The sequence below is a fragment of the Triticum aestivum genome, chromosome 4B (genome assembly GCF_018294505.1).
Source record: "Triticum aestivum cultivar Chinese Spring chromosome 4B, IWGSC CS RefSeq v2.1, whole genome shotgun sequence".
NCBI lineage: Eukaryota > Viridiplantae > Streptophyta > Magnoliopsida > Poales > Poaceae > Triticum > Triticum aestivum.
In genome coordinates, this window is record NC_057804.1 from 618,807,558 (window position 1) to 618,835,283 (window position 27,726).

Here is a 27,726-nt window from a genome sequence, read left to right on the forward strand (position 1 = left end):
AGGAGAGGGAAAACTGAATGCAATTTGGCACAACAAGATCATACGTAAACTGCGGTGCAAAGAAAATATCCAAAATGTTGAATCAACTATTCTTTCTTGGTCATAAACATTGTCATTTCAATGTAGAAAACTATGAGCTGAATAAAAATTGTTGCGGCCAGTTCCGAGTTCATAAAATGTTGAACTGATAGTGCATCTCTGAAATTTACCAATAAAAATCTATATTCATGCCAATTGTATTTCCAAACTGAATTTAAAAGCTAATTCAAAACTCCTCTGGTCAGTTCTAAAATCACAAAAATATAGGCCTGCGGTTGTGTTCTTGAAAAAAGCCCACAATTATGAGCTGAGAAGTGCTTGATCCCAACAGTTCCAAAATCACAAAAAACACAAAGGGAAAGACTAAACACATCGGCCGAGAAGTGATTCATTGTTTTTTTCTTGTGACCTTTGAACATGTTATCCTGCAATTTACACATATAACAAAACTCAATGAGAGAGAGAGAGAGGAGAGATTAAACAATGCAGGCTTACATCTACATAATCAAGAGATATTGATTAATATAGAAACTGGAATTAACAAGCATGAATGTTAAATGATAGTTAGAGCATGTTCTCAAGGATTCAACAACGAAAGGTGAGCAAATAATAATCTACAACGTATTAGACTAGGCTACAAAAGTGTATAGTATGTCTAAAGAACGCCAACAAAACCACTATGCTACAGCATGTTACCTTCCAACAACAGAGAATGCTTGAGCATAATTTTTTAGCTGAATGACGAAAAAAGAAGACAAAACAACAAGCCACTAAGCCCAGTGAGAGAAGAAGAGTATACTCAGTGCTGGCAAGATAAAGACATTCAGGAAAACAATTTGACCGGTTGACCAACTTAGAGGATTATCATCGCAGACTAGCTCCTTCCATGTCTGATACCAAAACCCTTCTTCCATGAATAAAGGTTATAAAAAGCATACGCCTCTCCCAGAGGGTCAAAACATGTCCCAAGCATCGCCACGATTACCTTATCGGTTGGATTGTTTTGAACACACTCAACTGCTTCTCAATTCTCAAGGGCACTTACACGCGACAGGCATGGTGTCCTTGGGGCAGCAACTCCAATGCTCATCCTGCAAAAGTTTCCTTTTAACACTCTGCAGCATTCTTGATCGGAGACCATGTTCTTTATTCTAAAGAGAAATTAGATACAGGGCAACGGTAAATTAGCATAGTAAACCAAAATGGACCCCCAACATAATGACGAACAGCCCAAGTGCATCATCTTTCCTACTACACACGTTCAATCAATGATTGTCAACATTTATTCTTCTACCATCTACAAATAACTATTCTCGCTGCACAAACAATATTAGTACAAACCTTGCAGCCTAACAATTACACGTCTACTCCTACCCATGGCAGTGAGGATCCAAGGCAGGGAAACCCCGCTGATGGGAAAATTCTCCATTGAGAGCTCGCTTTGTGAAAGGAACATTCTCCATTGACCAAAAAAAAAATACCTATGATGTTGTATACCTTGGCAATATTCACATTGTTTTGTCTCAGCTGATTCACCAAGTCCATGTTGTACACATCTACTCCTTTCATTTCTAAATATAAGGCTTTTTAGAGATTTCAATACGGACTACATACGGATGTATATAGATATATTTTAGAGTGAAAATCCATTCATTTTGCTCCGTATGTAGTTCGTATAGGAATCTCTAAAAGGTCTTATATCTCTACTCCTCATGGAGCAATTGGTAGTCTCCGCCGGTTAATTTTCGTCCCACCTTTTCTGAGTTTTTTTCGTCCTCCCTCACACCTCCGACCTCCCCTCGATTCCCCCCGAACCGACCAGCTGCAAGAAAAAAAAATTGAGTTCACGATGCTCCCAGGGTGCAAAACTCCGGTCGATCGATAGAAAAACGGATGTAAAAAAAATCTACGAAGTTTAACCAACGAGCGACCGGGAGCAAGGCCAGCAAGGCCCCCTCGTATCCCCACCCACCCACCCGTGCCCCTTCCCCTCCATCTCTTCCTCTCGGGTCCCAACCCTGGGCTAGGGTTCCATACGCCGCCGCCTTCGGGCGGACCACACACGCTGACGTCGAGGTCCGAGAGGAGCGGGCCGCCGCTCCGTCTTCCGCCTCCACCATCTTCCGCCTCCACCGACCTCCGAGGCGCCCTACCCGTGGGACGGCGCCGCCGCCGCCTTGCGGAACCCCAGGGCAGGGCAGGGCGTGGTCGCGTTGCGTGCGGGCAGCGAGGAGCGGCGCACCGGCGCGTGCGTAGCCAGTTAGCGAGAGAGGAAGGGAGGAAGGGAGTGGCGATTGTCCTGATGCCCCAGCTCCGATTGTCCTGCCTGGCTGCCTCCTGAAGCCCCCAAAAGATCCATCCACAGCCAGTACTGTTGCCACAGCAAGTTTCTTCAGGTAATTTCTCCTCTGTTTTTTGACAATTCACAAGCTTTTTTATAAGTCCATGCCACTGATTGCTACCTTGTTCTTGTGATTTAGATGTAATTATTCCTGTGATGTAGATGTACTGATGTAATTTTTTGTTAAAATCTGTTAAAAAGGTATTTTCTTCTATGAACTATGTGAAGAATCAACTATGTAATATTTTGCTACTATTTTCTTCCATCGTCTACTACGGCGTTGTCGCTCTTCGCTAACGCTCCTTGTGGTGGCTTTCTAGGTCCATCGGCATTCGTGGGAGTGTTCGCAGCGTCGGGCTTGGTCAACGAGTTGACGGAGTCTTCCGGCGTGACGCACCTGCTGTAGAAGTTGGCATTCAAGGACACGGGGCACCAGGGCCACTTGCATATCGTGCGGGAGGTGGAGGCCACGGGGGGCAACATCGGCGCCTCCACTTCCAGGTAGCAGTTGGTGCACAGCTACGACATGCTCTCCAGGCATACATACCGCAGGCCGTGCGTTGGACATGCTTCTTTGATGATAAGTAACTGACTTCTTCCTCCAATGGCTGAAACAAGCTTTGTGATTTACTCCTCTAATTCTCTTTTGACATGCTGATTAATTCCTCGCAATTTTCTAGAGTAAATCCATTCCCCTGACACCTATAATGGAATTTCACATGTTTTACTTGCATGAATCAAACATATATGTGTGCTGACTACATGCCCCTGCAGGTGTGTTGATTCTCATGTCAAGTTTAGTAATTGTAGTTATATTTCTGCTGGAGCAGGGAACAATTATCAAGTTCATTTACATCTATAGGCTGCAGTTGCTTGTTCATAACTATGTTTTCCTCCTGCTGCGTCATTCAGGTCTATGTTTGTTTTCCTCCTGCTGTGCACTAACCTAGAAGCCTGTAACCATGTTTGTAGCCTAAATTAGTACTATCCCTGGGTGAAGGTAACGTTTCTAGCAAGAGAATTGATAATGCTGATAGTGTCGTGATATTTCATAGCATTGTCAATGTCAGGCATGTCAAAATTTTGCTCTCTTTTTACTTAGCCAACTTATTTTACTACATGGGGTGTTTTGGAGTTTTGTTTCTAAAACAGATTCTGTTGAGTTTTGTTCTGGAGTGTTTGTACTGATGCATAAAACTACCTGCATCTAAAATGGCATGGTATTAGTATTTTTATTTTTAAAAGTATGCCACTTGCCTTAAGCTTTCAGTAAATCAAAGTTATGTCCTGATGTTATCGACACTTGAATATACATTATGATTTAATGCACGTTCAACAAATAGTCAATGCATCACTATTTTCTGGAAACTGTCTATTCTATGTGAAGTTTTGATTTAAGCTTGATATATTAATAATAATATTACCATGTTTCTTGTAAATGTCTATTTGCAAACTTTGCAGATAAATTGGTGCTTGTATATTATAGAAGTAAGACACTTGAAAATAGATTCAACATAGTTCCTGCACTACCAACTTTTCATGGTTGACTTCACGTCAGAAAACAATTATTCATCATGGGCAGTCATGGTTGTTCCCGACTCCGCAAGAAGATGATCGAGGGTTGGCGGCACGGCTGCTTCGTTGTCATCTTCGACGAGCACCGTCCGACACGATTTTCCGCTGGCATGTACCATGGAATGTCACTGCTTTTATCATGGCATCCAACACTTGCAGATGTGACTCAAAAGGGGATTCTGAAGGTAATGAACTTGGATGGCCTGATAGTGTACCATACCAACAACCATCTCCAAGGACACAAACTTGAAAAGTTTCTAAGATTCATACACACCTTCAGAATCAGGTACCTGCTTTGTTCTCTAGAATTCCTATGGATTTTAAGAGGATGAGCCACCCCGTTTGATTATGGTTCTTTCCTACACTCACAGCTAAAACTTGACAATTTGAACCCTTGATTGATGCAAGAGATTCAAGATACAACTCATGGAATCTGAAAAATTAGAAAAAAAAAAGGTCAAAAGTCATTTTTATTTGAAAAGTGGACGTCGACTTATTTATTTGACTGGCTCCGGACGTCCAAGTTATCTGCTTTATTCTACTATGGACTTTTATTGCCGCATTATCATTTTTTATTTGCGAGATGCTGCATTATCGTTTATGTTCTTGCATATTCTGTTGGCCCTTAATACTGCCACTGACGACCAAGTGCTGCATATTTATTTCTCTTTATAGGAAAATATAACTCGTACAGCTATGATGAACATTTCTTTTCAGTATTTACATTGGCATTATTTTGTCACTGGATAATTTTATTGTCACATATAATGATGTTTATGAATTTGTTCATGTATTTTCGAGATTTAGATGAGTATATATACTGCCAACCCTTGGTTGTCCTTTCAGACTAGGCCTACCAGGCTACCACGAGGTCACCTCAGTTGATTTCAGACTAGGCGAGCTCCTGGATAGCTTTGCAATTCGATGCTCGGTAATGCCTTGTGTACTATACTTTTACCCTGATGGTTGTACGACTCAATGCGGCTAGCAGATTCACTTGATTCTTTACTTGATCTTTCATCTATTGGGATAACCATGGCCTATGGGCATGGATGCTTGTGTTGCTGGTATTGTAGAAATATCAGACGACATAATGTCGCATGTATATCACTGCTCTTTGTATGGATGCGGTGGCATGTGAGAGGACAAGCAGGCATTGGGCCATTTACGAATTGCCAGAACATTGAGGGTGTGTAACATGAAATTGTTTCTACATGAGCTTGTGCTAAAGGTTCATTTCACCACTCCCTGTTTATACATGAAACTGTTTCCTTTACCTGCATTTTTGTCTCTTATAAGTTTAAGATATTGATGTGCGAATCAAGTTTAGATGATGATGTTAGTGGTGTAGCCCAAGCTTGGTTTATTCATTTGTCTTTCTTAATTCCGTTATTGATATTCTCTGCATCGGGCTAACTCATACATGGCGATCAAGGTTATGCTGACTGTTGTTAATGGGATTTAAGTTTATATATAATTCAGTCATAGGATTTATCCATGGTGAGATAAAGTGATGATGAGTGTTGTGTGTTTTGCAGGTCTGGTCCTATTGCATTCGTAGTTGGAGTTTAATGACTGCAGCCTAATTTATCTTCATTGGTGTTTGGTCTTTTTTGGGAGATTCAACAAATTTCTCCCAAATTATCACAAATGGGGAAGTTTGTCTAAACCATTATGTAAAAAGATTGGAATGATTGTCATATTAAAGTCAGGCGTAGTTGCATGAACAAGTGAGTATTGTATAGCAAAGCGATTCTTGCCGGTTCAAATATCAGAATGTGTGTTGGCAACATAATAGGGCCAATAAAATAAATGGGACTATATTTCTTACAAATTTACTCTTACAACAAGGTGAGCAGTATACTACAGAGGCTTGCAGCACGTGGCTCTTTTTTATGCAAGTTTTCTCGGAACATTTGAAGGTAGCCTGCATCTTTCTTACCTTTATTTGGACTATTAATATGTTCCTTGTCTGATCCCACCAAAAGATATCTCACGCAGCTCTTTATAATTTAATTTAAAGCAGGATGACTTTCAGCAGTTCCTTTTCAATCTTCATGCATTTATCAAGAAAGCTATACTTTGTTATTTGCAATGATAAAATAGCTACAGCAAAGATATACTGATTTTGTGTTTGAATCAATGTGTTCTGTTATGATGAATGCCTCTTTTATCTGCAAAACTGATGTGCTCCTTCAGTGGCGGAGCTAAGACCAAAAAACTGGGCGGGCCTACCCAAATGAGAGTACAAAAATCATGTGTAGATGACATATTACAAGCATATAAATATACGTCTATAATACTAACATGCATTTTTAACACGCACCTGGCATCATCTAATCTGAGTGTTGTTTACGTGTGCTTCATGCTCAGAATACATCCATCAGCTAGCTTAAGCTTGCCAGGCTTGCTACCTACGTGTGTTGGCCACAACGGTGGGCGGGCCACGGCATGCCTTTGCCCCAACGAAGCTCCGCCACTGCGCTCCTTTATAGGTCTCTTGTTGCAAAACCTGTGGACGGCATATTCATTTCAAGGTATAACTATACTCTATATCTTCTAGCACACAACCATTATGATTGTTTCTATGAACGTTAGGACTTGGCAGATTTAGATTCGATTCTTTTGAGGGAACTCCCTTCTATACAAGGTGCTCAAGCAGTCTGTTCCATACATCTCCTTGTCCCCTCATGTGACAAGCATTTGCGTATTATATTATATTCCTTTATGAAAGATTGTCTTCTACAATTTGTATTTCTGTGCAGAGACTTGCACTCAAAAGAGATTAGTTGACATCAAGTGATACAAACAAGTGATTCCCTAGAGATTCTTGTGTATAAGCAATCAGCTAAATGAGATTATTTGACATCTTGGTTGGTTCCTGAGGTGTACTATAGTGGTGACCTATATCAATGCTTTGATCACATTAAATTGCATACAGTATTTCTCTTCTGCTCGAAATAGATGATGTGGCAAAAGTAAGTTTGTGCTCCCCTAAAAAAACTTTATATCTGAATTAGTCTACTTATGAAACATATCTACTCATCAGAAATATTAAGCAATACAAAATTAAGTAGTTAGCTTAAAAAAGAATTAAGTATTCTGATATTCATTTAGATGTTCATGGATCTGATGATCGAATACTAATGAATATGAGCAGGGGTTATGGACCTGGAACATTCCAAAGCCTAAAGAATTCCTTTGAGCTTAAGGGTTGCATAAGCAAACGAGCGAGAAGTAAGGTGGAGAGTAAAGCTATAGAAAGTAGGGCGGACAACAAGACTAGACTCACCATCGTCTGATTTAGGCGCTGCAGACACAGGTAATGAAGGGTGACACAGGGAGGGGCAGAGAGGCACTTGCGATGGAGGTACGTGTCCAGATTCTCCCTCGTCTCCATAGACATGGAAGAGATTGCTGAGGTGTGCTCTTGCGGGGCCATGCTATCATGGGGTTTGCGCTTGGACATGCAAGATGTGATTTCTACTGTTAGATATATATGACCATGGCTTGTGGTGTACTGTGTGAGGAGCCCATGGAGTGACGTCGTTCAAGGAGTAACCATGATTACCATTCCGTACCAAGAATGTGGTATATTTAAATTTGTATGTCGCAAGTCACCGTAGCAATGTGCATACCATAATGAAATGAAATAAGTTTATGGTTACTGTCATTTTAGTTAACCAGGTCTTTGTTTTAGTTTCTTTTTCTCCGGTATACATGACATTTATTATTCTTTATGTTCCTTTGCAGTCCCAAAACTGTTACCTTCGCTGGAGCCAAAAAAACATTGCACTAAGTGAGTCTTTCATTATTTGTAAATCAAAAATTTAGTGTGCGGTCATTTCTCGTTGTATTCCATCAGTATTCGGCGCAGCTAGGGTTATCCCCAAGTCGCCTGGGTGGTGGCGCCGGTGGCGGGGGTAAATATGTATTCAGTTTGTGTTTCTTGCCACTATTGTCACACACGCTATACAATTTTGAGAGAGAGATTAGCCACATGACGAGAGTGAAGGTTGAGGGGAAGAGTCGCCTCAGTAGCGGTGCTTGGGAGGGGGGGTTAAATATGGTTCAGTTTGCGTTTCTTGCTACTATTGTCACACGCTATACAATTTTGAAAGAGAGATTAGACACATGATGAGAGTGAAGGTTGAGGGGAAGAGTCATGGGGAGAAGGACGTTAGTTTTTCTTCTTCTAAGGTTTACCTTGTAAGGAGAGGGTTGTTGAGGACAAGATGTCATTTTGTCTTCTTGTAAGGGCCACCTCCTTGTAAGGAGAGGATGGTTAAGGAGACACACCCTAGAGGAAAGGAGTGAGAGAGAAATAGTTTGTCGTTATATGAACAAAAATCACACACCATTATGTTTATAAACATTATTTAATCCACATTGTGTAAACACGTGGAAATTTCTGTTTCGAGGGAAGGGAGGCGGCGGGGACAAGAGCAGACAAGCTCCATCGGTGGTGTGGAGAGGAGGAGTGTTGACGCTGTGGAGGGGAGAGGAGGGGGTGATCGTGGCAGGGAGAGGAGGGGAGTGGTCGGGTGACGACGTTGAGCAAAGGGAAGGCGCCATGGAAACGATGATTGTGTGGAGATAGTGAGAGGATTGCCCTGTCGTGAGGCCTCTTTGTGGTGAGTATATGTTATTGTTATCACTATATTCAAGATAATATCAATTTAGGAAATTGCAGAGATGTGTCCCGGTATTTTGTTTTTGATTGTATGCTCTCATGGAATGGTAATGAATTGGTTTGTCCAGTTTGCACGATGAGTATTATTTGTTGCACATTTTGAGACCTTTCTCAAAAATATCGTGCTAACTACAATATTACCCTTGCAGCGTAGTTTTGAGCTAAGGAAGTTCTTATTATTCTTTGCTTAAATATCGTGTGAATAAAGTTAAAGACAACATTTCTGATATCGTGCAGAATATCTGAAGGGTATCAAGTAGATGTTAATTTATAAGAGATTATTAGTTAGATCACCGCTCTCTATATATACATTGTCAAATTACCTTTTAATCAACTTATATCGTAAGTGAGGTGGACTTCACTTATTACATGATTGTTACTTGGACTTCACTTATTACATGATTGTTACTGGCTATCTTTTCTATACATGTGAAATTTAACATGCATATATATAACTTAAAAATATATTTCAAAAGCTCGTGGCAACGCACGGGCTTTCTACTAGTTTTAGTAAAGGAGGGAGTATCTGCTTGTGCAATGGCCAGTCCATTGTCTGTCCAAAATCAGGGCACAGCTAGTGATTGTACTGGTCGTGATGCTCTGCTATGTATCAACCATTGTCTTTGGATAGCACCAGCCTTGTTAGAGCAGGGCACTCACAATGGCAAGACCTTGTTTTCTCCACCCAGCCTTTCCCCAACACAGACACATAATGTCAAGATCTTGTCAAGTAGTAATTTTTTACAATGTCTGATAAATTACCCAGTATGTTGTCTCATAATTACAAGCAATCACATACATACGAACTGGGAAATCTTCATATTTGCACATTGCAATACAAACATTCTTTCTCGCATTTCAGAATTTAGGGTGTAATCATTTCTCCAGGGGCGCAACAGTATGTGAAAAATGAATCATTCAACTCACAACCATCTGGTGTATCCCTCTACTGTAGTCTTTTTATTACAAGCAACCACACACATATGAACGCAGATTGTTCAGATTTGCACCATGAATTGTATGATTACAATGTAAGAGAGAATGTCTCCGTTGCAAAACATGAGGTGCCAGACTCATCTGAGATCCCACCGGTACACTAGCTTGATAATTATGAGCAACCACACACATATGAACAGAGATTGTTCAGATTTGCATCACCAATTTCTTCAGATTTATATGGACATACCTGCAGCTCCATCCTGGAGCTCTAAGGTCCATCTTGCCTATCAATTGTTCGAAAGCCTGCAGTGAATCCTCCTGTGATCTCCCACCTTCGCCCCCTGCACACAAATCTGACCGTGAAAGCTCTAGGCGTGAGAGGCTCCATTTGGGCGTAACTATCAGTAACCTTCTCAAGCACCATAGATCTGCGCAGCAAGATGAGGAAATTCCAGATCGACACCATGGGATCCAGAATCGAACAAAAATCTCAGACGAATCTAATGAGCTCTTACGCTACCTTATTTGGCTGCATAGGATCTCCATGCCCACCAGTGGATGCAGCCCTCCTAGATTCGCCGTCCTGCAAGCTCACCCCTCTCGCCATTGAAGAATCCAGGAGACCAGTACCATCCGCCCCCAAATCCTCGCATTTACTGCTCCGTTGCCAGAGTTAACGAAAAGCACATATCCTGATCCATGGATCAGCAACGAAACCGACGAGTTGAGCCACGGCTCAACTTCCTGCCGTCCACGTCCGCCGGGCGCCGTTTCCGTACTTGCCCATAGCTCAGGTGTATTTTCTCCTTTCCATATTTACAGACGCTCGCAAATCTCGCACAGCTATTTAATGCTCTGTATCCCAACACGCCGCTCGACCGCTCAGATATAGAGCACATATGAGCTCGAGCGCAGAAACACCGTGTCCTTTCAACAGGTGACTACATAGGGAGCAAAATGAGTGAATCTACACTCTAAAATGTGTCTATATACATCTGTATATGGTAGTCCATTTAAAATCTCTAAAAAGACTTACATTTAGGAACGGAGGAAGTATATCCAAAGCTATGTCTGCGCCATTATTCTAAATCCAAAGCTTTTCCTGCTCAACGGTTCCGAAATTCAAGATTCAAACTCAAGTTGAGGTGTACAGATGGTTCACGGCTTCACGCCATGTTTCAAATACTGCACTCAACTATTTTCTGAACGCGGTCTGGTCTGCGATCTGAATGCAGTCAAGGAAACCTCAGCGATATTTAGTTGACAGTGTTACCATGTTTGGTCAGCCAACCCAAGACGCATATCAATTCATCTGCAAAAGCTAAGATATGGCAGTACCTCCGTAAACATAAAGCATTCGAGAGAAGATCTGAAGATCAATTGGAAAACAGATGGTAGTTCATCGTTCTCAGGAAAAATCGCTACAACATGACGACAGCACGGCTCACAAAGTACGGTGACAATCAGTACAACTTGTAATGGTGAAATAACAGCTTCAGTGTGATCACAAGAATAATTATCTAAGTGTGAAGTTGCTAGTGCATACAAAATACTAGGATTCGGAGTATACAAAGTCAGTACAAAAGCACAAAAGTACAGAATGAAGGTGAAAAGAAAGCAAAACCCAACAAAAATGAATGCAAAGAAATTGGGTCATTTGTTCCTACTTTGTGTTAACAACTTTCAAAATGCACTGAAAAACAGTACAACCCAGGTGGCTTTTGATTTAGATTTGGAAGTCACAAAGGAAGAAGAAAAGGCAGATTTTCTCGAGACTGAAATCATATTTGATCCTAATAATAGTGCAATTATCCTTTTGGCTTTTGGCTACACATCGTAAAATAGTTGTCTAATTTACTGTCACTTTAGAAATCCATTTCAATGTACATACCACTATACATCAGTTTCAGAAAACAAGGAGGATTACTAAAATATAGATTTGTCAAAGAATCGAAGCTTGTAAAAGTCGTATGCTTCACCCAAAAGAATCGAAGTCCAATGGCAATAGTCGAAGGCTTCACTCAAACAATCAAAGCTAGTTCCTAGTGCAGGGACGATCACATCATCTCCTGGATTTTCCGCAAAACCATGAATTGCCTTCTCCAGTGCACTAGTGCGATTAGGACAAGGTGACCTTCCCGGTGCGGCAGCGGCCGCACCGATCCTCACTGTGCACGCAAGACCAGATATGCCATCAGCTACAGATATAAATATATGACAGCAGCAGCAGCCCATTTTTAGTTACGGAGTCACAAATCACACAAAACCCGCTTCATGAACTAAGCTTTCAAAAATAAAAATACTGCTGCATTCCAGCTAACATTTTTTTCAAGTCTTTTATCAGTGACCATGAACTGCAAACCTCATTATATTGTATTATATCAGACTAGTAGTTTCAATGCAGCACACAACAGAATAGAAATCCCAATTTATGGACAGCTTGCCACATTCTCTGTCAAATTTGTACTTCAGCCCACACTAGCTCCATTACTCATATCAGCAACCACTGTCGATATAATTATGGATGTTAATTCATAGAGAGCCTTAAGTTGCTAAAGCTTTTTAAACTATGACCATGTATTTAGGATACTGAATATGTAAATCCAAATTTTAACCTGTGCAATGTCATATTTTTTAAAGTACAGTGCAAAATTTTCCAATTGCATTATGAATGCCATCCACTGTCTAATGACACTCTCAACCTGAGTTAGTATTTAGGATACTGAATATGTAATCCAAATTTTAACCTGTGCAATGTCATATTTTTTAAAGTACAGTGCAAAATTTTCCAACTGCATTATGTATGCCATCCACTGTCTAATGACACTCTCAACCTGAGTTCACCAAGGTCCATATGTTTGCCACAGTTCATAAATTGTACATATCCACATCTTAATTCTTACATACACACATGTAATGGCAATTGCATTTCATGTTTCTTCAGACTGCACAGCTGAATAAATTCATACCTTCCGAGTCCATGCTGGGGCTTTTGGGTCCATCTAACAAATCGAGTAATCGACTGCTCGGATGCTTGCAGTAAACCATCGATTTCAGTATCGACCATGCCATCAGCCGCACAGATCTGGCCTTCCGCACTCACTGCCGCCATGGGCGGCAGCGGGTCTGCAACGGTTGCGACCACTGGCAGTGTAGTGGCTCCATGAGTACGTTGCCATCGTTAACGTCCTCCAGCACGGTGGTTCTGCTTAGAAAAATATGAAATTGAAGACAGAACTCAGGCAAAAGCTATACCTAATCCGAGGCCAATAGAATACAAGCACTGCAGAATCATACCTTTTAATCGATTGCATCAGAAATTCCATCTTCTGCGCTAGCCTTTGTTTCCTTCGAATAGAAGCTCCGCCGCCCATCTAGCCTCACTCGATAATAGAAAAAACCAGGAGCCGGAGGTAGGAGAGAACTCTGCCCAGCAACCCATCCCTCCATTTACTCGGGTACTGAGGTCTAAACGAGCCACGGATCAGGACGGGAATGACGGCATGAGCCACGGCCCTGTTTTGAATCGTTAAAGGAGGTGCTCCTCCACCACAAACCTGGCCCACCGTACAAGATACCCGTCGGCCGTATTTCTGCATTTCCCCTTTTCCAGTGAACAACAGCCTGACACAGAAAGTAAATGCACTGCATCCCTTTGATTATCTACTATACAAACTGTTTCTAAAAAATCAATTCGACAAGAAAGGTAGGCAAACTGTTTGTTCAAGTTCCCAGTTCAGAACCTTCAACTCTGCATTGTTTTAGTCCATAGCAACAATTCCTAACCTCTCTCCGCATACCGAGTCATCAACATTATCCAACTACAAAGTCAGGAGCCCAGTACTGTTAAGTGTCAACAGAGAGCCAGCAAATTAGGCGTGATCTTTCTTTATCAACAAATTTCAAAGTCTGCGTATACCAAAAACAAATTTTGGATAATGTTTTTTGACATAAGGTACATAAATTAACAAATCAAGTGTAATCATCGAGAACAGCATGTAGAATGGTAGTCTGACAAATCCAAGCGTGACCCCAAAGTAATTCAAGTATATATGGAGATAATCAGAGCTCATGTAGATGCAACCTTTACTTCTATAAGGTGATACATTTGCAAGCTAAAGGCCAATATTTGATTATCTACTATACAAACTTTGGGTATGAAAGTAGGACCCTCGTTTGAGACCAAAGGATCTTCCATCATTTACTTCTAGCCTTTTGTATATACTGGGAGCAAAAAAACAAGATCAGATTCCATCAAAATCGCATGCAAGTTAGCAGACACCATAAACCACGTAATATGCTTCAGGAAAAAGTCAAGAGATTCAGATGTGCACACTACTAACTCCAGGCTGCACCAAAGAGGATGAAGCCACTGAATGCCAGTTCAAACTGAAAGCTGCCACAAAGACCAAATCATCAAGTAATATGCATCAGAATCACTAGTCAGAAGTCAAAACCATCAGGGAAGCAGACACAGTCGAGGCTGATGGCTTCACCAAGTCCCTGCACCAATTGACGTTTTACTATACTTTCCAACTCTACAATCTTGCACTAACACCTCCAACACTGCAAATGCACAAACAACCCAAATAAAAGGCATACTTCAACAATTCCTCAGAAAAAGTCAGGCATAATTATGAAGTCTATGCAGAGAGTACTAAGATTTTGACGTTGTAGGAAACTCTTCCATCCAGAAGCCCTGAACTCTGCGGATCAATTTGAATGCTCAGACTAACAACTCAGGAAACTGGTTTTCTAACCGACGAAAAAATACGAAATTAGATCTCCAGGCAGATTTTCATGTAGCATGACATGCTCTTATCTTATATGCTCATATCGTATATGCTCCCAAACTTGATAATATGGTAAAAATGATCACTTAGGAACTTGATTGCACACTCTAATTTGCTAAAGTTTATATGCTTGGAAGAGAAAAACTGTATAACAAATGGATATAAAACCAAAGTATCAATGAGTGTGCCTCATCCTTCCCACCAGGAAGCTCTATTTATGAGCATCATATAGACTATTTCCACTTGGCAGCAAGGCATACTAATACGCACACAAAAAGTTAGCCTGTACATGATATTTATCTCTTATAATATCTATCTTTGCAAAGGGAAAAAATGCAGAACAACCAAATAAAAGCTTAGTATTGTTATCTAAAATAGTAGTACATCATAAATCACGTATCATATCATTTGTTTTCCACCAAATCTTATTTCCATTGTCTAGCATAACAAATCATCACAAATCATCGATCCTCTGATCATGAAACATGCCCAACCAAAATATAAAAAGCAGAAAGGTAATATATTCTGGGTGCATGATGGAAGGGCAACATGAGCTAAATTTTATTGTCTCATTTTAAAGAGTAAAGCATGGATTGCACAATTGCACACATAAATTAAGGAGACATATGTCCAGAGCAGGGTCCGCACGGACCTTCGGATCAGCACCACCGAGCATCAAATAGAGGCAGAAAGAAATCCATGGTATGTCAAAAAATTCAGTTGTTAGTTTGCTACTACACCATGCTTCATCACACACGTACTACCACACATCAAACGTCTGCGGTACAATTAAGATAGTTAAACTGGCAGATCAGATGGAAAGCATGGTGCAAATTTGAATTTTTGGAACAATCATTTGGTTGTATAGTTTACTTGTAGTAGTTCATAGATTATAATATGTCAATTTTTGAGGTAAGGTGACCACATGGCAAGCAAGATGTCATGGAGCAAATTTCAGTGGACAACCGACGAAGTAGAGTGCTAATTGGGTGCGTACTCGATCGAGCATCCAGAGCTTCGCCTAGTTTCTTTCCCTATCCATCACTTCCCTTCTCCTTGGAGGCTGAAGGACCCCTTTGAAGGAACTGTCGCATGTCAAGCTTCATGGCATTTTGGCAAGGCCAACAACATTAACTTTTGGTTCATTAACAGTACCTTAAACTGATCTACAAATGTGGTACATAGAATGAGTAAGGAGTGAGCTCGCCAGGTTATGTGGCATGAGTGGTGAGATGAGATGATAATGATCTCCAGGAAAAAAAGTGATGCCAAAAAAATTCAGTTCATTGGAGCTAAATTTGAGAGAAAGATGAAATACTTGAGTAAAAAACTAAGCACAAAATCTTCCCCTCAATCTGCTTGGATTTTGTCAAAGACATAACAGGCATAGATAAAACAAAAATCCAGAGAAATAAAGCTGAGAATTTATGGGGATCAAATCGAGAGGAGGGAGGGAGGGAGGGAGAGATGTGGGTACTTGCGAGGCTGCAACAGGGCATACGTTCCATGTGAGCAGCTGCAGCGGACGCCTATGCTACTCGCTGCGCTTACAGAAGTTAAAGTAGCAGCATTTTGTGGCGGCGCAACTTGACATTTGAACTCGAATTACAATAGAACATAGCAAGTCCACGAAAATGAACAAATGTACCTGTGGGCAAGAGAAACAGAGCAAGAGACAACGAGAACATAACACTAACAGAACATATCACAAATGAACAAATGTACCACTTGGGCTAGAGGATGTGCTACAGAAGGAACTTCACGCGCCGCCATGATGACCTGGCCGCCGCTAATGAGTCCATCACTACTCTTAGCCCTGCCTTGACCACCGCCAAGGCCGTGAGTGCAGCTGCCACCCCCGCCGCCGCTAGTCAGTCCAATCCAGGCTGGTCCCCCCCACCCCTCGACCACCCGAATCGCCGACTCATTCTAGGTTCACCTTTCCCAACAAGGAGCCACCCGCCCTTTCGTCCCTGGAGCCTTCCATGTCGGCTATGTTCGTGTACGACCCGACGAGGGGCAACACCCGCTCGCGCAAGACGAGGTGCCTCATCGAGGATATGTTCTTACCTATGGGATTTGGCGCTGGTGCTCATGGTGGCGGCTACGAGGTCGTCTCTAATCCTGGTAAAAATTGTTGAGGGCATCAAGGACGACTTCCCGGAGCTTTCGAAACAACGGCTTTCAGGTCTCTCTCATGCAGCTAGGATCTTTCTTCGCCAGCTTCACGCACTGCCGGTGGTTCGACATGGTTCGTGGGGTGGACGCAGTCCACTACCGCGGCACGCCGCTCCTAGTGTGGCGGTTCAATGCTGCTACATCGTTAGACTGTCCATCCAACACATCCCCTGCGGGAGTTCTCGCCTCAAACCGCCCAAGAACTGTTGCCCGAATGCCTAATCTACCATATGGTCATCGAATCCTTCGACAAGCTCGACCTCATGTACTTTGTCATCAGGGCATGGGTGGACGACCCCAACGAGGTGCAGCCTTGTGCTTACTGCCCCCACCCGCTCATGCATGTCTCCCTCTCGCCAGGTTTCGGCCTTGATGGTGGCAAGGGGGAGGTGTGCCTCCTATGCTACCCGGTGCTTGTACACGTGGACTCAATCACGTTCTATCCACTGCGGCTGGCCGATGACCCGTTGCGGCGTAGGGAGGTGGTGGTGATGAGGATGGTGCACCGCCGCTGGAGGAGATGCCACACCATTGGGTCAACTGTGCCAAATGATGTAACAAGGAGCAGGACTGGATTCAGCCTCGCCCTAGCCGAGCAGTGATGCAGGAGGTCATGGCGGTGATGATCTGGTGTTGTTCATAAACCTTGTACGCAGATGATGTGGTGTTGTTCATAAACCCTTGCGCAAATTGAGGTCATGGCGGTGGTCGGTCCGCTGGGGGCTTTTGGTAATGCCTTTGGTCTTAAGACTATTTATTAAAGACTTCTGGAGAATCACCAATAAATTCAAATTAGAATTGTTATAAGGGACTAAAAATGAACAATGCAAAGGAGGGAATTAAATGGAGAGAGTAATGATCTCCAAACATAGATCAGCGAGACGATAAGTACCCCTATTGAGCCGTATAACCCCTAATTTCTAGAAAACCACCAATAAATGCAAATTAGGATTGTTGGACTAAAGGTGAGATGTGGAGAGGAAGAAATTAAATAGAGAAAGTAATGATCATCCAAACGCAGGTCGACAAGAAGTCACCACGGCCCCTGACCATATAATCCCAATTTTTAGAGAACCAACCAATAATAATAATAATCCAAATCAGAATCTTTGGAGACTAAATTATTGTACTGAGCAAGCGAAGAATCAAGAGGGGTCGAGAATTTGCGATCATCTCATGGATCAAGTTCCAGGTTCATGAGTGACCAAAAAACTTTGAGTTCAACACCAAAACATCATCCAATAAGATTTGAGAATATCAAAATAACTGATGAACCTTAATGATTGAAATTAGCAAATCCAAACCTTCACCCTTAGGTTCATCTTTGAATAAGTACTACGTTGCTGCTACTACTGCATCTAAATGAGCACAAACACATAATAAAAGCGAGATCAGCTGCTCCAACAAGGCACACATACCACCGAAATTTCCATTTGTTCTAATTAATCCAAACCATTGTCCCATGATGATCTTGTACTCATACATTCTTGGGGAGGGCCATCAAAGTCTACCACCTACAATCCATTTGTATCATCTCCATGCTCATATCCATATGGGGCATATACAAGCTACTAAACTTAGGTCAAGTTATCTCCAACCTAGAATCCAAGTAGTTATATCATCTAATCTTAAAGGAAATATTATTTCTATTACTCCAAGATCTTTGTTTCCTTACTACTAATTCAATCCAAGATGATTTAGCCCATCAATTTCCACAATTATGTTGATCATTACAGCCATATAAATTCAATATATCTCCGACTGATCATACTACATCCTAAAGTTCTCTAGTTTCAATCTCCAAATGTGCGAATCTACCACAGATCATAAGCATGATCCAACCAAGCAAGTTTCCATTGGATGACTATAGATCCAAAATTTGAAGTTATTTATCCACCGATATATTTTTTTCAAAATCACAATCACCTAAGTAAATTCAAATTGTTTCAAGGTTAACTAAAGATATATTTATCCACCAATATAATACAACTTCATAAGTACTACGCTTTTGCTAATACTTCATCTAAATAAGAACAAACACATTATAAAAGCGAGATCAGCTGCTCCAACAAGGCACATACCACCAAATTGCCATATATTCTAATTAATCTAAACCATCCTCCCATGATGATCTTGTATAAGTCATAACATTCTTAGGGAGGGCCATCAAAACTATCAAAGTCTACCAACAACTCCAATCCATTTGTATCATCTCGATGCTCATATCCATATGGGGCACATACAAGCTACTAAGCTTAGGTAAAACAAACACAAATCCAAGTGCCCAATTTATCTCCAACCTAGAATCCAAGTAGTTATATCATCTAACCAAACACCATTTCTATTACTCCAAGATCTTTATTTCCTTACAACTAATTCAATCCAGGATGATCCAATACATCACAGGTTGATCATACTACACCCAAAAGTTCTCCAGCTTTAATCTTCAAATGTGGGAATCTAGCACAAATCATAACCATGATCCAAGCAAGCCCAGTATCATGGTTATCCAAGTCCAATTTTATAAAGCAATCTTCCAGTTGATGACATGACTATAGATACAAAAATTAGAAGAATATCCACGAGATTTTTTTTCAAGATCACAATCACCTAAGTAAATCTAAATTGTTCCAAGGTTTATTAAAGATCTATTTATCCATCAATATAACATCACTTCATAACTACTACTTTCCTACTACTATTGCATCTAAACTAGCACAAACACATAACAAAAGCGAGATCAGTTGCTCCAAAAAGGCACATGCCATTGAAATTGCCATCATCGAAGTCTACCAACTCCTATCCATTTGTATCATCTCCATGGCTCATATTCATATGGGGCACATACAAGCTACTAAGCTTAGGTCAAAATATCACAAATCCAAGTGCCCGAGTTATCCTAAACCTAGAATCCAAGTAGCAATATGCAAGATGATCCAATAGTCAACCAATACCACACTCATTTCAATCATACTATACCTATATAAATCCGATATTCTCACGTTGATTACTCTACACCCTAAAGTTCTCCATCTTCAATCTTCAAATGAAGGAATCCAGCACAAATCATAACTATGATCCAACCAAGCCTAGTATCATAGTTATCTAAGTCCAATACATATGAGGAGGGCTAGCAAAATCATCAAAGTCTACCAACTCCGGTCCATTTATCATCTACATGCCCATATCCATATGGTGCACATACAAGCTACTAAGCTTAGGTCAAAATATCACAAATCCAAATGCCCAAGTTACCTCCAACCTAGAATCCAAGTAGTAATATCCAAGATGATCCGATAGTCCACCAATACCACACTGATGCCAATCATACTATACCTATATAAATCCGATATATCTCAGGTTGATCATACTACACCCTAAACTTCACCTGCTTCAATCTTCAAAGGAAGGAATCTATCACAAATCATAACTATGATCCAACCAAGCCTAGTAACAAACCCACATGCAGATACCAGATTTGCCACACCTCACGTGTACTCTCTGCTCTCTACCAGTCCAGCTGGGCATCCTTCGGCTGACTTTGGGCTGCTATGTGTGACGCCTCAATCCCACATCTCGTGTTACCTGCTGCGCGTCGCCATAGCCGCCAGGCAGTCGACACCGCAATGGCCCTCTAAATTTCTTCATTACATGTTCCTTACTGCTAATGATAACTAACAGGCAAGCTTCATTCAGGGAGGTTAGCATTTTTAATTTGGTTGTAGGGTAATTCTCAACTTCGACTTTGTATCCGATTTAGATCGGCACACCGGGTTCTCTACTTTGGTGTTGGCCCTCAGGCTATGATCACGCGCCCTCTGGAGGTGCAGCTCGCCTCCTCTGCTACACCGCCGCCAGTCCTTCGACCACTCTCGTCTACCCTCGTTCTGCATGTTCGCGCACCATGTTGGTTCTTGGACTCTCTCCTTGGACTGTCTCTTTGATCGTCTGGTAATGTGTCTTTAGACGTCAGATTGTTAGTTGGGTAACACGTTCATATTACTGATCTGTACGAGCGAGACTCTGTCTCGACGTCCTTTCGATCTTGTTCAACTATAATGTTTGGGATCCAGCTGCCGTGTGCCTTGTAAGAGAGGCCATCGCCACTTATTTATCTTTTATAATGTTCTCTAGACACAAGTCAGACCCTATTATTTTGTGCCTCTCTTGTAGTGCTTGGTCTATCTATAAGAAGTCTGTCGCCTTGGTTCATACTCAGTTTTCCACTCATATCCATGTCTTTCGTGTAGATTCTGCTTGTGTGTATATCCCTCATTTGCTGCACGAATTCCTTGTTGAGAAAAGCACACTTGCTCGGTTCTCGTCTTGTGCTCGTGGTCAGAATGGTGTTGCTAAGCGCAAGCATCGCCACCTTCATGAGGCGGCTAGTGCGTTGATGATCGTAGCCACCTACCTCATCAATAATCATCCCTCCTTTGCTCTACATGGTGACATTCCGAGCGTCTTTGTGGGCATTCCCCTAACAACTCCCTTCGTCCGGAATTGCTTGTCGCACAAATGGATAAAAAGGATGCATCTAAAACTGAAATATGTCTACATACATCCATTACTCCGACAAGTATTTTCGGACGGATGGATTACTAAACACTTTGTTTGGTTGCGTTTGCTACGTTCTTCACACACCAAACTGTCCGATCAATCTGTTGAATGCCTTCTTAGGTTAAAGTGATGAGCACAAGGGCTATCAGTGTTGGGATCTTGTCAGTCGTTGGATGCGCATTCCTCGAGATGTGACTTCTCAATCTCGTCCTTTTTATGCACGTCCATCCTCTGCTTCGCCCCCCCCCCCCAATGGATAAAAATGGATGTATCTAGAACTAAAATATGTCTAGATGCATCCATTTCTCTGACCCCAATGGATAAAAATGGATGTATCTAGAACTAAAATATGTCTAGATGCATCCATTTCTCTGACCCCAATGGATAAAAATGGATGTATCTAGAACTAAAATATGTCTAGATGCATCCATTTCTCTGACAAGTATTTTCACACGGATGGAGTACTAAACAGTTTGTTTGGTTGTGTTTGCTACGTTCTTCATGTACCAAATTGTCTGATCAATCTATTGAATGTCTTCTTAGGTTACAGTGATGAGCACAAGAGGTATCAGTGTTGGGATCTTATTAGTCATCGGATGCGCATTTCTCGATATGTGACTTCTCATTGAGTCTCATCCTTTTTATGCACGTCCGTCCGATCAATCTGTTGAATGCCTTCTTAGGTTAAAGTGATGAGCACAAGGGCTATCAGTGTTGGGATCTTGTCAGTCGTTGGATGCGCATTCCTCGAGATGTGACTTCTCAATCTCGTCCTTTTTATGCACGTCCATCCTCTGCTTCGCCCCCCCCCCCCAATGGATAAAAATGGATGTATCTAGAACTAAAATATGTCTAGATGCATCCATTTCTCTGACCCCAATGGATAAAAATGGATGTATCTAGAACTAAAATATGTCTAGATGCATCCATTTCTCTGACCCCAATGGATAAAAATGGATGTATCTAGAACTAAAATATGTCTAGATGCATCCATTTCTCTGACAAGTATTTTCACACGGATGGAGTACTAAACAGTTTGTTTGGTTGTGTTTGCTACGTTCTTCATGTACCAAATTGTCTGATCAATCTATTGAATGTCTTCTTAGGTTACAGTGATGAGCACAAGGGGTATCAGTGTTGGGATCTTATCAGTCATCGGATGCGCATTTCTCGATATGTGACTTCTCATTGAGTCTCATCCTTTTTATGCACGTCCATCCTCTGCTTCGCCCCCCCCCCCCCCCAATTGAGGATACTTCCCTCAATTTTCCGATACACTTATCACTCATTTATTGCCCTTGCCCACCTATCCCAGTGTGTCCTCCCATAGTACTGTTATAGACCCCACACGCCGTCACATGCGGCTTCCCCACCTCGTTCATTACTTGAGGCTACCTCACCTGGCTCGTCCATGAGGCTTCCCCAATGATTCCCCTTCATCATCTTCTTCACTACACTTGTGGTCCGCGTGTTATGGATCCTTCTGACGAGCCATCTCCCTCTACTACAATGTCCTCACCTGTTGGCAATGCATCACCTCCAACTCAGCCTACTTATGGCTTTCGAGCTCTCGCTTCCGCCTATTGACCACTATGGTTATTCTGGCGCCGCTTTTCTCGAGACGACTTCTTATCATGACGCATCTGTTCATCCCGAATGGCGGCATGCAATTGTAGAGGAGATTGTTGCTCTTGTGCGCATCGGCATGTGGGATGTCATTTCTCTTCCTCCCCGTGCTCGTCCCATCGCTTGTAAGTGTGTCTATAATGTTAATACACTAATGGTTCCCTTGAGTGTTACAAAGCTCATCTAGTGGCGCAAGGCTTTCCTCGGGGAACATGGCCAAGACTACAATGAGCATTTGCTCCCATGGCCTTCGCACACTTCTCATTGTGGCTTATGTTCGCCACTGGTCTGTCTCTCGGCTTGATGTTAGGAATGCCTTCCTTAATGTTGAGTTGCATGAGGTCTACATGTAGCCACCACCTGGGTATTCTCTTCTTGATGACATGGTTTGTCTTCTTCGTCACTTTTTTTATGGCCTTAACCAAACCTCTCATGCCTGGTTTGAACGTTTCGTCTTGATGGTGACTACGGCTAGTTTTCGGCGAGTGCTCGTGATACTACACTTGTCCACCTTTCAACTCATGGTTGAACTCTTCTTCTATATCTCGATAACACTGGCAATGGCTCTAATAAGTACATTTGCCTTTGTGAAGGCTCGTCATAGTGGATTTCTTATGTCTAATCTTGGTCCTCTTCGCTACTTCCTAGGGATTGAAGTTTCTTCTACCTCTAATGGCTTCTTTATCAAGTTCGTCATCACCTGCGGCTTCCCCGCCTTGTTCATTACCTGAGGCTACCTCACTTAGCTTGTCCCCTTGGGCTTCCCCAGTAATTCCCCTCATCCTCTTCTCTACTACACCGGTCATCCGTGTGTTCTGGATTCTTCTGATAAGCCATCTCCCTCAACTGTCTTTCTCTGCCCTCCACTATATGCTCTGTCGCATTGTCGTCGCGGCTAGGATGGTGGCAAACTTAGTGACGCCGATGCCTCTCACACGTCATCGCTAGAGCCTCTCAAGTTGCATGAACGGACGGAGGGGACACTGCCGCCATGGCTGTTGGCATTCCCTCTCTCAGATCATGAAGTGTTTGGGTGTGAGACTAAGAGAAATACACGAAAGGAGACAATTACTAGCGTGTTAGGGAAATGAGGCCAAAATAGATATGTTGAGATGCCCATTAGCAAAATGGTTGGTGTATTCTTATCCAAAGTGCGCCACGCTTTTGATGCAAACAAGACCGTGTGGGATATCATCGATCCATGCAGTGATTGTTGCCCGATTTTGCCATCAAGCATGCTCGCCGAAGATGTGGCCGATGTACGGGGACGAACATATTAACTGTTTTAGCAAGCATGTGGTGGCAGTAATGTGGATGCTCCACATAGTTGCAGCTTGTCGGGTTTGACCACACGCCAAAGATGCGGCTAGCCTTCACCCTACATCGGTTTACAATGTACGCCCCCTCTTACTACATCATATGGAAAATTGTAGTGTTGAGTTGATTTCTCTTGCCCAAGCAATTGCAGTTTGTATTGAAATTATGCTTCTCTGGCCCGACACGAATAGTTCAGTTTCAGAGTTAATGTGATAATCACCATAAATCTTGAAAAAATCTTAATATTCTAAAATATTGCTATCATGACAACTTTAGTTTAATTCAAAATAAAGATATAACTACTGGTGGTCGTCATGTTTCTTTTCGCAGTTTACCCTTTTATTGTTTATCCAAAAGATATAACCACAAATAGAAAAATCTGAATATTCTTCTTTTTCCTCACAACGTTGAGCAATAATAACCACCATAAGAATATGCTAATAAGGCATATTCCCTTACCGATAATCCAAGAGTTAATGTTTCTTTTCTTAACTGACAAGAACAGAAAACCAAATTTAGGATGTCTCTGATTTTGTCGGCTTCTATAAAGACAGTATAGTGCAACACAATTACACGTCTTCTACTATGCAGTCACCTATACTTATGGTTCTCTTTCCCTCGAAGTTTATTTCTACTGTTATGAGACCATAGTGCATTTGAAACTATTTATCAAGCTTCAGTCAACCCATAGGCTTTGAGGTAAGTTTATAACGTTATTTGTTTGTTCTCAGGCATATAATCCTAGTTTTTGGAGAAACACGCACAATCCAAATCATAGCCGTCATATGCTAGATTGTGTCATGCAAATAAAGGGAGCTATATCGAGGGGGGTTATCTAGATGGGATTATAGTTCACTAAGAAATCCGAGAGTGTTTGCCTCTAGAAATGAACATTGGCCCCAGAACATCAGAACTGTGTGTGTCTTTCAACAAAGTTAGAACTCAATTTTTTTTCTAATATCATATAAAAGAATGGTGGAGCTTCTTAAGCCGAGAGCTAAGCAATCAAGGAATAGTATATCTGGTAGGTAGGAAGATAAGTTGTTGCTACGGTAGTGGAAAAAATAACTAACAGAAACCATGACTATGTTAATCAGGCAACCATGTTAAGTAAACAAAACCCCTCTTTTATCTAGTAGGCAGGAAGATAGGTTCTTGAATAGTACTGCAAGAGAACTGGGAAATAATGCAAAAAACAAACTGATAATATAGTACTAAGTAATTTACAAAAACGGTCAACCATTTCCATACCTGATGATTTCATGAACCTTTTATATCACATTGTATTCAGGAGTGTAGCTTTCAGACCAAACACCTTATAAGTGCAGTTCCAGATGACAAAAATTGTGTTGTAATTCAGGTGCACTGATTTTTATTATTGGAGCTGAGACCTGTCACGAGCAGAGTTAAGGCATAATCTATTCCATTAAAAAAATAACATATTTCCTGTTTTGCTCAGTACAATTTCATATCACAGTTGAGACCTGAGACCTATCTTGAACAGAGTTAAGGCATAATCTATTCCATTAATCAAATGTTTTCCTGTTCTGCTCAGTACAATTTCATTATCACAGCTGAGACCTGTATTGAGCAAAGTCAAGGCATAATCTATTCCATTAATCAAATGACCTTTTTATTCTGCTCAATACAATTTCATGATCATATACTAGCAATTTTTATGAACACAAAATTTCTGGAGATTAGAGCAATTATGCAAGAAGGAAAGCAATGGAAATATTAATGATTTGAAAAATAAACAAAGCAGGGTCAAAAGAGACGTCACACTTACATAGTGATTGCTTCTGCAGCTAACATCTTTTGTCACAATCATCATAGCACCAGAATGCACTTGATCATAGTGCGGTCCATGTCAACTTGAGATCCTCGATAGTTGATATACAAATGCTCAAAGATTGCCCCTTTAAACCTAAACCGAGGTACATATCCCCAATCCATGTGACTGCACATAACAAGTGGAATAGAAGGATATAGCTGGATCACATAGCCATAGGCAGGCAGGGAATGTCTGACTGAACATGTGACTTGTCCGGTCATCCCAGCGCATTGCATGCTACTGGAGCTGTGCAGTTTACCCAGTAAATTAACCTACCACACACAATCGGGCAACAGATCGGTAGAAGAACAGCTGCTGCATAAACCGTGAACCACACAACTGCTGCATTGCAATTTAGTTACCAAATGGCGGAGCAGAGTAGATCTATAGCAGCAATAGTCTGGATTCTGAAATTCTCTAGCCACTTCACTGCATCCAAGGCTGCTAATCTTATTAATCGTTACTACCATATGGATTCGCTTGTCCTAACAACGCAATGTAATGTATTGTTGTTCATGGCAGCATGTATGGTTGTTTTGATTCTTGAAGGAGGGATGTGTGGTTGGTTCAATACCTTTCTTGGACGCAGTGGTTGTGGTCGGGGGAGCAGGCGTCGTCGAGGTCGTCGCAGGGCTCCTCCCCACCGCTGCCACCATCCATGGATTTAGATACTCGGATCAGAAACAAATGACAATACAATCGATGGATACCAGACAGAGGGTTGAAGGGCACGCACAGTCGTCGTTGAGGGTCGCACACGCGGAGGCGGCAGTGGAGACGTGGCCGCGGAAGCGCCGGCAAGGAGGAGGATCTACGACCTCGGGGCACTCCGCCTGAGCGCCGTACGGGAGGGGCCTCGCTATCGTTCTGCGCCCAGCCGTCCACGGCGCCGCCGTCCTGGGCCTGGTGCGAGGGGACGGGCGGCGCGTCCTGCTCCATCCCCGCGAGCTGAGGCGAGCAAGAACTGGGCGAGGCGGCGGAGATGGTACGCGCGCGGGGTCTAGGGTTTCGCGTGGACAATCTGGGCTCTCCCCTCGGTGGACTGGCCGGTGGCCGGTTTTGGATGGAAGCCGAACCTGACATCAATTGATCCCCTACTCCGCTCTGAATCGTACACGAACCACGGAACCAGGCGAGCGAGGAAGATGGGTGTACGCGTGCCTGAGTGGGGGGAGGGACGGCGGACGAAGAATTCGGGAAACACTCAATCGGCCGACGGCGGAAGCGACGGGATGTGAGACGGGGATGGGAGGAGAAAGCGGCGGCGGATTGTGTTGGAGACGGAGGAGACGGACGACTGCTTGGTGTGGGAGACGGACGATTGCGTGGGCTACTGGGCTGGGCTTTCCTTTCCTGTGTTGAAGAACAACTTTCGTAAGTGGAGGCCACGCACCAACGGTCTGAAAAAATAAATACTGCAGCACCTTACTGTAGCTTCTGCCTTCTCAAAAAAATACGGTAGCTTGTGATTCCAAAATTTGTGAACGAAATTTGAAAAAAGAGGGAACGTTATTTTTTAAAAACTTTTGAACCATTTTTGGAATTTCGAACATTTTTTGGAAAACTGAACAAAAAACAAACAATTTTTGATTTTTAGAAAAATTATTAAAAAGTGTGAAGAATTTTCGAAATTCCAAACAAATTTTGACAAACATGCGGAATTTCTAAAACCATGAACAAAAATTGAATATTTATTGAAATATTTGAACATGTTACGAATTTGCAAGCACTTTTGAAAAACGTGAACAAATATTTGAATTTATGAACATTGTGTTTTAAAACACGAACAAATTTCAAATTTTGAATTGTTTTCAATATGCAAACAACTTTT

The 27,726-nt window shown here is 42.0% G+C and overlaps 2 long non-coding RNA genes across 12 annotated transcripts; one reads left to right on the forward strand and one right to left on the reverse strand.

The window, feature by feature from the left end:
• The first annotated feature begins 2,014 nt into the window (after positions 1-2,014).
• LOC123093628 (uncharacterized) lies at positions 2,015-8,751 on the forward strand. Of its 9 annotated transcripts, none has more exons than XR_006445450.1 (7): positions 2,015-2,435; positions 2,701-5,186; positions 5,494-6,492; positions 6,721-6,933; positions 7,116-7,325; positions 7,709-7,754; positions 8,377-8,751. It is a non-coding gene; the product is annotated as an uncharacterized lncRNA (long non-coding RNA). The 9 variants fall into 9 exon arrangements; XR_006445451.1 differs by having other exon boundaries at positions 8,382-8,751; XR_006445456.1 differs by lacking the exon at positions 6,721-6,933.
• Positions 8,752-11,334: 2,583 nt separating this feature from the next.
• LOC123093630 (uncharacterized) lies at positions 11,335-27,210 on the reverse strand. Of its 3 annotated transcripts, none has more exons than XR_006445459.1 (7): positions 26,632-27,210; positions 26,470-26,541; positions 25,851-25,988; positions 25,313-25,452; positions 12,885-14,153; positions 12,557-12,792; positions 11,335-11,755 (listed from the first exon to the last, which is right to left on the reverse strand). It is a non-coding gene; the product is annotated as an uncharacterized lncRNA (long non-coding RNA). The 3 variants fall into 3 exon arrangements; XR_006445458.1 differs by having other exon boundaries at positions 12,885-14,090; positions 25,851-26,021; XR_006445457.1 differs by having other exon boundaries at positions 25,851-26,021.
• Positions 27,211-27,726: the final 516 nt, after the last annotated feature.